We start from the raw sequence: 14,394 nt of genomic DNA on the forward strand, positions 1-14,394 counted from the left end.
ACATTCTTATCGTGCGACATTGATTCAGCTTGAAATGTAATTCTTGAAATTTCTTCCACGCGTTTGTATGCGCGCATGAGTGCTCGGTAGCAGCCGTGCATCGACGGCTTGTGATTCCTTGAACGAGGGGCGAGACGTGATTTCTGTGTGTTGATGTTGGGCCAGTCTGGAGGACTTGAGGCCGGGCTTTGCCCGTAGCTTGAGCACTGAGGTGTTGATTGTGTGAGCACATGCTTTTGGATTTATATGTTCTATAGTGTCCCTATTAATGGAAATGATGGCTGTATGGCTACGTGATGAGTATGATGTGACTGCGAGATATGTTCATATGATTTGAAAGTGATGAGGAGGGTCTGCTTGAGGGTAGAAAGAACTTTTTGGTGCTTTATTTCCATCTTGATTTGATGTATAGACCCGAGTTATGGGTGTGTTGAAGGACCTTTTCATGTTGTTTAGTTGGGGAGTGAAGTAGATTTCATGTCTTAATATGAGTTCTGACTCAGGAAGATTAAGTGGTTGTGTGATGTTTATAACGGTGGAATGGTATAAAGAGATGTTAGTTTGAGACGAAGCAGGTGGGTTATCTCCCACGGAGTGTTCTGAAGTTTGTGTGATCCTTTTGTTGTTTGTTGGAAGACCTCTTGTACCAGTGAAATATATGTGTTGCAATTTGAATTTGGATCACTTAAAAGAGTGGGCTTGACTGTTACGAGGGTGAATGCGAAATTTCAGATGAATTGAAATACTAGATGGCTTGTGTTGCACTAGCTTATGAAGGGTTGAGTTTAATCTCACTATGGTATTATGGCGGTATTGGAGTATATGCATTGGGAGTTATTGTGTGTTTTGATCTATGGCTTTGAGCCAAGTGGGGGAGTCCGCTATTGATCGGTTGATTGCACGGTTATATGCTATGTTGGTTCCAGTTTGAGGTATGCTGGTGAATCAGTTATGGCTTACAGAGGTTGAGATCGAGGATGACTTGAGTAAGGGAAATTTTGGATAAGAGTTGTGTTATGCTTTATGGGTGTATAAGAATCATGGAATGACTTGAGTTGTTATTGGTGAAGGATGTGATGTGCATGGAGCAGGAAATTATTTGGTCGCATTAAGGTGGGGTTACTTTCCGGGGTGTTGGACTGCTGATGGAGCACAGGCCGTTCGGTTCGTTTGATCAGTTTAATGGAAATCTGAGTGGAGTGGATGACTCTCGAGAATGGTTTTAAAGGATTTAAGATATACATGTAATAATTGGAGATCTTCAAGATGTGTATTTGGCTAGAAACTAAGGTTTACATTGGAGGGTGTCAAGACTTGTGGCAATTCTGTATCGTTATGGATTCTACATATCAGTATCAGGAAAGTAAAGGTAATGGCCTTAGATTTGTAGGAAGTCGCTTCAGGGTAAGTATTCGGAATGTGGTGCTCTTGGGGATATTTGAGAGAGTATTCAACGGCTTATGAGCCTTAGACGATGTGGTATATGCTTGGGTCTCGTGTGGTGAGTCTGGGTTGAGGATTGCGGTATCATGGCAAGGAGAAGTATCAATTCGAAGGTAAATCAGAAGGAACTTGAATAAATGGGACAGCTTGGTAGTAGGTCGGATCGTCACGATAAGGGATATGATTAGTTCTTTGGGTGCTTATAGGGTAATGAGTTTCTACAGGTGTCTTGTGGCAATGCTCTTGGGTTTTTAATGGCATGTGCAGCTCGGTTGAGTCAGAAGGATTCAGTCCTGACGGTTTAGCTTTGTGCATATGGGATTCGGGGAGTTCTTGATGGTTTCTACCACTATTAGGGATGTATATTTTCGACTGGCGTGAGGAGCATGTGATGTACAGTGATTTTCTTCTATATGGAATCAAATGAGAAATTCTTGGCTAGTTGAGTACGTAGTTGCTTGTGGCTCGGAAGGGATCATGAAGTTCTCATATTTATCATTAGATGGCATGGTGTATGCGGTATGTTGTGTAGGGTTGAGATTTGCATGTCTAAGGTCACGGTTCAGTTCTGGAAGGAAGGTCATAAATTCTTAGGCAGCATGGACAATTTAAGATGATTAGGTAAATGATATTACTGATTGGTGTGGCTTGAGTAGGGTATATATTTCAGAAAGGGCAATGTGTTCGAGTCAAGGATACTTCACTAGTATTGCGACACCCTCCGGTTTGATCGACGGCTGATATTCGAGGATGCTTGGTGGCACAGAAGAATTTTAGGAGTATCCCTCGAGGAATTATTGAGTATCAGAGGTACGTGAGATGTTCGGCCGGTGGAGTTGGGATCAAATAGAGTGATTCGAGTGCTTTATAGATTTGGGGACCGGGAGTTCTCATAAACAGGTCATGCCGTAGTTGTGGACCGTGTACATTGGTTTTGTGTGGTGACTATTGGGGGTTAGAGACTCGAGTGGATCTTTTGTTTCTTAGTATGGTAGACTTTGATGTGATATTGGGTATGGATTGGTTGTCTCCGTGTCGTGTTATTCTGGACCGTCACGCTAAGACAGTGATGATGGCTATGTCGGGGATGCCACGATCGAGTGGGGAGGTTCGGCGGATTATGTTCCCAGTAGGGTGATTTCATTTTGAAGACCCAGTGGATGGTCGGGAAGGGTTGTCTTCTTATTTGGCCTTCGTGAGGGATTTTCCGGATGTGGTTCCTGCGGTTGGGCATGCCGCCGGATAGGGTTGTTGATTTTGGTATTGATTTGGTGCCGGGCACCATATATTTGGCACCGGCGGAGTTAAAAGAGTTGAAGGAGCAGCTTCAGGAACTCCTTGATAAGGGGGTTCATTGGTAGGCCAATATGGATGTGTTCTGCATCGAGTCGGCTTTGTTGGCTCCGAGTTGCTATTGTTGAGGGATGTGTTGATTTGATTGTTATTGAGCTTCTTAGTGTTCTGGAGTGATCTATGAGTTACCTTTTCATATTGCGAGGCGTTATGATTTGTTGGCTATAGGCACATATGGTGCGGTTCTATTGGGGTCTCATAGTGGAATTCGAGCGGGAAGAGTGTTGGGTATTGCTCGATGGATGGAGTATCGGTTGTGTCCTTTAGGGTTGGTGTGGTGTTATGTCATTGGCTTCGCCGTGGTTATGTTGATTTGCTTTTGGTACTAGACATCAAATTACGCGTGGTTGTTGATTTTGAGCATAGTGACTTGAGGTGTTTCATGTGGACCAGTGTTTGGATAGGGTCGCGCGTTGCAGCGAGGTTATGTGGAGGTATGATCCTTCGGGTTAGATTCGTGTGTTCTGGTTCTACGATGTGTGATGAGTTCTCAGCATTGTGTGGTGGTGGTACTGGTGAGTATGCGGTACAGCTCTCTCATTTGAGTCATTTTTTCCATGATTTGAGTATATTTGGACTGTTGCTTATTGGTGCGCGGGTTGCACGGGTTGTGGATCTAGATTGTGTCGATGTGTCATGTCACTAGAGTAGTCGTGTTCACTGAGATCTAGAATGAATACTATCGGATTCGATTTCAGCATGTTGGAAGGATAACGTCGGGATTCGGCTTAGGAATTTACTATGGTCCTTGCCAAAGGAGAGGGAGCTTCATGAATGGTTGATCTGAGGAATGGTTATGATTTTTTGTGTGTTTCTTTCATCTTGGCAGTATACGAAGGTGTTGGAATGAGGCTTTGCTTGATAAGGCGCTTATTACCGGTATTGGGTTGTTTGAGCAGCTGTTGTGATTTGAAGTTATCGCTACGAGTATTTGAGTTATGTGGTATGTCATGTGATTACATCTTGGGTTACATATAGGTTTTGATACAGCTTGTTTGGACTTATACAACATGTTCAGATTTATTCGGTGTGTAGATGTGAGGTTCTGATCTTGTAGATAATTTCGGAAGTGGAAATTTGGGTTCTAAGGTTCATGGGCTTGGTTGGATTGCGAAACTTTAGTCATGTTGTGTTATCAGACCTATATGGGATGGGGTGACGCAGGATTACCCCCGGGTATGTGCATAGTGAGGATACATGGCGATTTGATGGCTTTTGAAACAACTCTGGGCACGTTCGAGGACGAACGTATGTTTAAGTTGGGGAGAATGTAACGACCCAACCAGTCGTTTTGAGCATTTGCACTTTGCTCGCCAGTTCTCGTGCATGGCTAGCCCCGTATGATGTATTACGACTTATGTAAATTGTCGGTTTTGGTTTTCAGGTTAATCGGAATAGATATGGAAGGATGATTCTCAGCTTGAAGCTTTAAATTTGAAAGGTTTGACTCAGTCTTGACTTTTTTAGTATTCGATCTCGGATTTGGATTTTTATGATTTGGTTAGCTCCGTCGGGTGATTTTGGACTTAGGAGCGTGATCAGAATGTATTTTGGTGGTCCGTGGTAGATTTAGGCTTGAATTGGCGAAATTGGAATTTTAGCATTTTTCATTTAGTAGTGGAAATTTTGATATCGGGGTTGGAATGGAATTCCGGAAATTGGACTAGATCCGTTGTGTCATTTGTGACGTGTGTGCAAAATTTCAGGTCATTCAGATGAGGTTTGATAGACGTTTTGATCATTTGCGGAATTCGGAAGTTTTGGAATCCTTAGACTTGAATCTGAGGGTGTTTTGATGATTCGATGTCGTTTTGCGTGTTTCGAAGATTAGTACAAGTTTGAATAGTGAATGTGACTTGTTCGTATTTTTGGATGAGGTCCCGGGGGCCTCAGGATGATTTCGGATGGTTATCGGAGAGTTGGAAAATAGAGTTTGCAGCTGAAGCTGCTGTGTTTCTGTCATAACCGCACCTGCGGATTGGGGACCGCAGGTGCGAGCCGCAGAAGCGGCATTTTTGATCGCAGGAGCGAAGGCCAGTTGGCTGGGGATGCAGCACAGAAGCGGAGGTTAGTCGCACCTGCGAGTCCACAGATGCGTAGGCTTGATCGCAGGTGCGGATGGGGACTGTAAGTGAAATTCTGCAGATGCGGACTTCTTGTCGCAGGTGCGGGGGTTGCAGGTGCGGTATTGGACCGCAGATGCGGAACCCCTGGGCAGAACATATAAATTCTTGCCTTCGCGATTTTCAGCTCATTTCTCACCATTTTTTATCGGCTTTGAAGCTTTTTGGGAGGATTTGAAGAGGGATTCAAGGGGTAACGCTTGGCGGTAAGATTCTTGAACCTAATACTTGCGTCTATGGTGAATTTCAGTGGATTAAACATAGAAATTAATGAGATTAAGGGTGAAAATTGGGAAGTTAGGGCTTGAAATTGGAGAGTGTTCATCGGGGATTTGAGGGGCCATTTGAGGTCTGATTTTGATGTTCTTGGTATGTATAGATTCGTGGGAGGATAAGGACTTTAGTGATGTGATTTTTATCGAATTCCGAGGCGTGGGCCCGGGGGTCGGGTTTGGCCAATTTCAGGATTTTCGATGTGATTTGATTATTTTCGCGTGGGCTTTGTCCCGTTAGCCTATTTTGATGTTATGATTCTAATTTTTGATAGATTCGGGGCGAGTTGAGGCCGATTCGAGAGGCAAAGGCATCGCGGGCTAGGGTTTGGACCGGATTGAGGTAAGTAATGATTGTAAATGCTGTCTTGAGGGTATGAAACCCCGGATTTCACATCGTTTCACTACTTTGAGGTGACGCACACGCTAGATAACGAGCGTGGGGTCGTGCACCATTGGGGATCGTGACTTGGTTCGTCCTATACGACTATTAACTCGCGTATTTAATTGAAAACTGTTTGATATTATCATATTTTGGAAAGTATTACTATGTTTGGGACTGAACACCGTGTTTGGGCCTTGTGCCGACTGTTTGGACCCTTAGGGGCTTTTTACTACTGTTTCCTCACTGTCTTTGGTAATATTTACAATCAGTCATGCTATGCTTTCATTGATTTCATAACTCGGGTTTTATTTACTCATTTCGATTTTATTAATGATATTTTGAGCCGAGTACCTATTTTACTGTTAGCCCGAGGGGCTTGAGTGAGTTCTGACTGGGTGAGGCCGAGGGCCTGTGTTGTGAGGATATTATGGGATCGGGCTGCACGCCGCAGCAAGCTGTTACTGATTCATGATATTGTGAGGTAGAGGGCTTGATTGATTTATTCCACGAGGTGGCTTGTTATTATGAGGCCGAGGGCCTGACTGATTTATGCCACGAGATGACTTGTATAGAGCTTGGGCTGTAGGAGCCCCTTCTGAGTCTGTACACCCCCAGTGAGCGCGGTGCCCAGTGTAAGTGATGTGATATTGCCCGAGGGGCTATTGTTGTTTTATGTTGTTGCCCGAGGGGCTGATTGCGAGCGATTGTGAGGTAGCCCGAGGGGCTGGTTCTGTTGATATTTTTCCCGAGGGGCGGTTTAAGGTACATGTCTTGCCCGAGGGACTGTTTACGTTTCTATCATTTTGACTCACTGTTTCCTCACTTATTTGAAACTATTGAAAGATGTTTTAAAAGAAAAGGTTTTACTGAAATTGAATTTGTTTAACGAGATAATTGAGTTCTGTACTGTTTTGGAAATGTACTGTATTTGCTGTAGTGCGGTGACGTGAGATTACCTGTTTTCTTACTGCTCAGCTGCTTTTACTTTTATTACTTACTGAGTTGGCGTACTCACATTACTCCACGCACCTTGCATGCAGATCCAGGAGTCTCGGGACGCGATAGTGAGTGCTGATCAGTCTCCCAACAGGTCTCCGGAGTTGGCTAGGTAGCTGCTTGGCGTTCGCAGCCCTGCACTTCTCCTTCTTACCTTACCTAGATCGTCTTAGTACTTTATTTTTCGGACTATGTTAGCTCTTCTTGTTCTTAGACGGGTTTGTAGTTGCTCATGACTTGTGACACCCCGATGCCGGACTGGTGTATTTATTCCGCACTTGTTATTTAGACTTATGTTATGAGTTTACTTGTTAACTAATGACTTAAAAATGGCTTTTATAGTATAATGGATTGATTTGGGAATTGTGTCGGCTGTCCTAGTTTCACGATAGGCGCCATCACGACCGGGTCGGTTTTCGGGTCGTGACAGTTCATTACCTTGCTTGCTTGTAAACCTGCTAAGTACTCCTACTGCGTGTGCAAATCAGACTGAGTACAATCAGTCATATATCTCAAGCTTGCAATTAAGCTAGCATATTCCTTTTGACTTATCACATCATGTCACTTTGTACAGGAAATAAGTGAACACTTGAATCAAAAGGGGTTACAACATGCTTGCAATTAATAAAATTATATATTTTCAAAATTTTCTCAACATAATGTGAGTGGTCAAGAGAAATTCCATCACCTGTTCTAGTAATTTTCATTCCAAGAATGAAATTTGCCTCACCCAAATCTTTAATGTCAAAATGGCTACTAAGCATGCTTTTAGTTTCTCCAATAACATTCATGTTAGAGCCAAATATTAATAAATCATCAACATAGAGGCAAATGTTATGAAATACTTGATTATGGTGGATGTCCATAACTCCTAAGGGAGTAACACTCAATTCTCTTCTCCATTAATCTCCCACTACTTCTTACCATTATAGATGTAACTCCCACACCTCCATGATCTTCCCCCATGTTCTCAATAGTTAATACCATGTTTATGGAGTCCCTTTGTATTACCTATATCATCCTATAAATAGATGGTTTGGGCATCACATTGTACACACTTGAATACATGGAAGAAATAGATTCTCTCCTCTCTTTCTCTCTACATTGTCGTTTATCTTCTTGTTTTATATTATTACTTTGACCTAAGTTTCGTAACACGTTATCAGCACGAACGCCTTATTCTTCGTCAGGTTGTGGTAGGTGTTTCTTAACTTTCACGGCTTGCCTACTCATACCCTTTTGGTTGTCAGGTAACTATTTGTTTATCTGTTTTCACATACAATGGTAAGAGTCTTTATGCTATTTTTGTTTACTAATCCACAAATTTTTAATTTTATGATTATGCTTAAGAACTAACATGCAAACTGTGTATTAGATTGAAACTTGTCTAACAATGAAAATCACAAAATGATGCTATCGACGGAATTTAGATCATCCCTACAAGAACTGCCACATTGCACAAAAATTATATTAAATGCTCTCCTATGTCGGAAACGAACAGTAAAACATACCATATCGTCATTGTCTGCATAGAGTTAATATTAATAGATATAATGCATAATTTGTTTATGTTTTTTGTGTCTACAATATTAAAAGTTATGATTAGTTCTCCCCTTTGTCGATGCAGATACTATAGTTTTATTTATCACTAGATGAGTTTATGCTTATATCCATTGGAAGTGATAATACTTTTAAGTCATATGATGATTAAATACGATGATGCAAGAGTAAGAAAGATGGGTTCAAGCCCACCGTACCATATGGGTAAGACATTGTTTCTTGTCTTGATGTACCATTATAAGAGTTGGGTTTGAGTCCTTAACACATGCTTTTATGTGTACGACATTGGATTTGAGTTCCAGTGCACCATATTGATGATATAATGATGACTAAAGAGAAATAATGTATTTGTCATGAAAAAGCATGAAGTTTGTCCCACTTGATTTGCACCATTCTTGAAGTGAATGTGATAGCGGTGCATAATAAGTCTAAATGAAGACAAGTGGTTGACCAATGAATGTGGGCATGCCAAAGATCAAAATAATTATAGTCATCATTATGGTAATTGTGAAAAGGAGAATAAGGGTTCTCAAAATAATCCTTCAAAGGTGAAGGAATTGTGTATCAATATGGTTTGTAAATATGAGGCACGCTCTGACGATTATAGTCCATTTTTTTTAAAGAATGCGACTTGTGATAAGTATTGTAAATGCAGACTCATTCCTGAAGTGAATGTGAAATATATATGTGATACAAATTATGCACAAGAATATATGTATGCATGGTTGAATAAATACTACAACTCACCTCTACGGAAGGTTTGAGAGAAAAAAAGATCATGAACACTACTATGCGGTTACACGAATACGGCATTTGTCGTGTATATGTGGTGCGCCAAAAATATTTTGACATGCCTTATAAAAAATTATTAAAGGCAAAAGTAAAGCAAGAAATAAGTCTTGTCTGTAATGTTTTTGATTGTGACAATGATAAGATAATTTTTTCTGTGGAGAAAAAATTCACCACTTGGATGGTGGTATAAAAGATCTTGTAGTATAAAATATTGAGAGCTCCGAAAGAGCGAATTTGTTACTACCCGAATAAATAAAATTATTCATGGTATTGGTGGTAGTAGGTCTCAAAAAGGAACTTTTTGAGTTTCAAATATATTAGCCAAAGAGGTTGGCATATTGAGACTATAAATGAAAGGAAGATTGAATATCTTCATATTACAATAATCATACCGGGTAAATATGAAAGGTTACCTGATTTTTCTTCTATTTGCACTACAGATGTATAAGCATGGTGATGGAATCACATGCCATAGTAAATTAAATATTTACTGAAACAAATATTAGTTGGCACGACCGGTTGGCCATCCCGGTTCAATTATGATGTGAAAATTGATTGAGAATTCACATAGGCATATATTAAAGAAATGGAAGATTCTTCAAGAATTCTCTTGTGCTGTTTTTTTTCCTCATGATATACCAGTTAAGGTTGGGATTGAATTCCTTGATATCTGGAACGAAGAAAAGGTGATATATATGTATGGGCCCGATCACCTGCCATGTGGACCGTTTACTATTATATGATTTTAATAGATGCATCTATTGTATGGTCACATGTACGTTTGTTATCAACTTGCACTTTGGTTTTTGCAAGGTTGTTTGCTCAAATTATTAGCGCACAGTTCCAAAATATATATTATGATAATTTATCTTGATAATGCTGGTTTAAATCCAAGTTGGTTTAGCAGAAATTGTATGCCTCCAATTATAGCTAAACCATTGGTTATGAGAACAAAATTCGCAAATAGAAATTTAGTATGAGGTATATTATTTAATATACAATAGCACTTGTACGCATCTAGCCAACAAGTTACGATAAATTCTCCCCATCACAATTGGTTCAGGGTCAGGAACCAAATATTTCCATCTACAAATATGGATGTACTATATGATTTAATTGTGGCACCACAATGCACAAAGATTGGTCCCAAAAGAAGGTTGGGGATATGTGTTGGTGACCCCAACATTAGGGGGAGAAATGAGCAGCTGAAAAAGTAATACATGGAATGAATTATCATGAGTATACTTAGATCCTCGTACAAGAAAATATGAACTTGAAGTTCAAGTGATAATTCATTTGCAAAATATTTTCAGGCACATTGCTGACCAAAGCTAGATGTCATATTCCAACTGCTAGTGCTCCAAATAGAATAACGTCCATGATGGATAGAGTTTATGGCACGCATGAAACGTAATAGACAAATTGTTTCCAAAGATAAAACTCCTTGAAGAAGGAGGGAGCAAATGTTCAAGATGGTCATAATAAGGAGGCAAGTGCTTTATAAGAGCACCATGACATAACACTTTATAAGACCTTATGGAAGAGGCTCAGGTACTTGAAAATAATGAGATCTCGATAAGTTATGTCTTTATTGTGTGATGATGGAACCGATGTAAAATGATCGTCGACGATGTTGTTAATATAATGTAGCGCTCAATATTATTAATATTGACGAGATAAATGATTGGCCAAATGAAAAATATGCAATGAAAATTGACTTCATCTGAAAAATATGAAGTTTGAACGAATAGTCCCAACAGCTGAGAGTATAAAGGCTATATGGAGATATTGAAATATGATTAGTATTATATTGCAAAAAGAATCCTTGATTAGATTTGTTTATTCTAACAAATATTGTCAAAGTTTTGTTGTTTATGAAAATACAGGCATTTATTGAAGTTCGTTCTTCAAACAATCTATTTGTATGTGAGGAATTATCATATTATCATTTCACAAGATGTGTGACTTTTCTTTGAAGAGAAGATTCCAATAATAATGAAGAAGCTGATGTTTGCTTATCTCAATTGAAAGAAGAATATTGAAGGAGACTGAATAAATCATATATTTCATCAAAGTTCTTTGTCAGACACGATCTTCAACAGAATGATGAAATAGATGTTCAAGAAATTCGTTCAAGTGATAATTTGGCGGAATAATTCACCAAGGCATTGCCGATCTCAATATTAGAGAAGTTGTTAGACAAGCTTGGAATTCGTCGTGAAATTTTCATCAGGGGGAGGCAAATATGTGCTGTACACTTTTTCCCTTAGCTAAGGTTTTATCCCACTGGGTTTTCCTGGCAAGATGTTTAACGAGGCGGCAATTAAAGCGTATTATAGATATGTGTACTCTTTTTCCTTCACTAGGATTTTTTCCCATAAGGGTTTTTTCCTAGTAAGGTTTTAACGAGGCACATTATCTTTGGACATCCAAGGGGGAGTGTTATGAAATACTTGATTATGGTGGATGTCCATAACTCCTAAGGGAGTAACACCCACTACTCTTCTCCATTAACCTCCCACTACTTCTTACCATTATGGATGTAACTCCTCCACCTCCATAATCTTCCCCCATGTTCTCAATAGTTAATACCATGTTTATGGAGTCCCTTTGTATTACCTATATCATCCTATAAATAGAGGGTTTGGGCATCACATTGTACACACTTGAATACATGAAAGAAATAGATTCTCTCCTCTCTTTCTCTCTACATTGTTGTCTATTTTCTTGTTTTATATTATTACTTTGACCTAAGTTTCGTAACAGCAAATAATTACATGTGAATTATTTCAAGACTTATGATAGATGCACTTATCACACACATTTGATTTAAAATCACTTTCAATCATGCAGGAATCAAATTTTTCATGCCATTGCTTAGGTGTCTGTTTCAAGCCATATAGAGATTTAGTAAGTTTACACACTTTAGTTTCTTGGCCTGCTTCTATAAAATACTTAGGTTGATCCATATAAATTTCTTAATTTAGGTCCCCATTTGAAAAAGCAGTTTTTACAACCATTTGGTGAATATGCAAATAAAAAAGTAGAGCACTAGTTATTAAAGTCTAATGGATGTAATTCTAGTTACCGGAGAAAAAAATCAAAAAATTCTAGGCCTTCTAGTTGCATAAAACTTTTAGCAACTAACCTAGCCTTATACTTATCAAGGATTCATCCAGTTTTAACTTTTTTCTTAGGACCCATTTGCACCCAATTATTTTACAACCTGGTGGTAAATCAACCAACTTACAAATTTTATTAGAAATTAGTGACTCCATTTCATCTTTTACAACCTCTTTCCAAAAAATAGTAACATGTGACAATAAAGCTTCTTGTAAAGTAAGATGATCATTTTCAATATTAAAAACATAAAAATCAGGACCAATTTTTTTTTTCTATTCTAGCTCTTTTACTTCTTCTTAAATCAAGAGCATCATTTTCTTCATTTTGCAAAATAGAAGGAGAAGAACTAGGCATAGACAAAAAAAATTATCTTTATCTCTTTGCCCCCACTATTTTTAGACTCTAATGGAAATTTATTTTCATGAAATATACCATCACTTGATTCTATAATTATATTCTCTTCAAGATTTAAAAATCTATAGGTTGTACTATTAGAAGCATAACCAAGAAAAGCACAAGTGGTATTTTTTTTTAATCCAATTTTGTAATTTTAGGATCCGTTAGCCTAACATAGGCTAAACAACCCCAAATTCTAAGATAACCCAAATTTGGCTTGTGATTTTTCCACAACTCATAGTATCAATTTTGTTTTCTTATGAGGCACCCTATACAACACATAACATGTCGTCAAAATAGCTTCACCCCACAAATTTAAAGGTGCATTTGACTCAATAAGCATGGCATTAGTTAACTCTACCAAAGTTCTATTTTATCTTTCAACCACATAGTTTGATGCAGGAGAATAAGATGGAGTAATTCACGAATTATTCTCAATGATATAACAAAAGAATTATATTCATTAGACTCATATTCACGGCCTCTATCACTTTTAGTTTTTATATTTATTTTTCTACCGAATTGATTTTTAATCTCATGGAGATAATTTTTAAAATTTTCAAACACATCACTTTTATTTTTCATCAAGTAAACATATGTATACTTAGAGAAATCATCAATAAAAGTGATAAAATATCCATGCCACGACCCAAATTTCCCTCCGTAAGACGTCGTGACGGCACCTAGTCTCTAAGGCTAGGTGAACCTAACAGTTGCGGAATAACTGAAATAACAACAGGAATAACTACTAAACCTTAACAACAATAGGTATATATAGATAAAGCTGAAAACTGTCGCTCGGCATATACAAGTAAAACCAAAAATTCTGAGTATAAACAACTCCCAAAGACCCGATAGTCACAAGTCACAAGCTCTAAGAAAATGTTCTAACTGTCTCTACACATCAGTGCCTAGGAAATGAAGAAGAAAACATAAAAGGATAGAGGGGGACTCCGAGGTCTGCGGACGCTAGTAGATATACCTTGAAGTCTCCGTAGCAGCAGCAAGTACTCTCAACTAATAGTGGGGCTGGTAGGAGGTACCTGGGTCTGCATACAAAACAAGTGCAGGAGAGTAGCATGAGTACACTACAACGGTACCCAGTAAGTGCCAAACCTAACCTAGGTAGAGTAGTGACGAGGTCAAGTCAGGGCCCTACTAGAATATAATAATTTAAGTCAGAAGATATAGCAATATAATAATAGGCTGACAATTTAACAAGAAGAAATTTCATAAAGGTAACAACACAACACATAGGGATAAACAACAGGGGCGCTCCCGAGGTACCGCCTCGTAGTCCCAAAAGTAATACTCAACAGGGAATCTCCCGAGGTACCGCCTCGTAGTCCCAAAAGTAAATATGCAACGGGGGATCTCCCTAGGTACCGCCTCGTAGTCCCAAAAATAAATATTCAACGTGGATCTCCTAAGGTACCGCCTCGAAGTCCCAAAAGTAAATATGCAACGGGGATATCCCGAGGTACCGCCTCGTAGTCCTAAAAGTAAATATGCAACGGGGATCTCCCGAGGTACATCCTCGTAGTCCCAAAAGTAAATATGCAACAGGGGATCTCCCGAGGTACCGCCTCGTAGTCCCAAAAAAAACACACAGTTCGAAAACGATGGAAACAACAATTAACAGCAAGAAATCCTACAGTTTAAGACTAAATACAAGTCAAGGAAAAAAAAACAGGAATTCAACTAAGCATGCTGCATAGATTCAAATAAGCATTTAAGACACGTAAACATGCGATATTAGGCTAAACATGATAACTACACATGCTGGGATAACTCATTAAGATATAACAGGTTACTGTTCAGTAAAAACAGGATTTTACAATAATAAGCCATGTACGCACTCGTCACCTAGCATACACGACACTAACATATCACAGAATTATCACAACAGTACCAAATCCTAAGGGGATTTCCCCCACACAAGGTTAGGCAA

Source organism: Nicotiana attenuata, unplaced genomic scaffold, assembly GCF_001879085.1.
Source record: "Nicotiana attenuata strain UT unplaced genomic scaffold, NIATTr2, whole genome shotgun sequence".
NCBI classification, from domain to species: Eukaryota; Viridiplantae; Streptophyta; class Magnoliopsida; order Solanales; family Solanaceae; genus Nicotiana; species Nicotiana attenuata.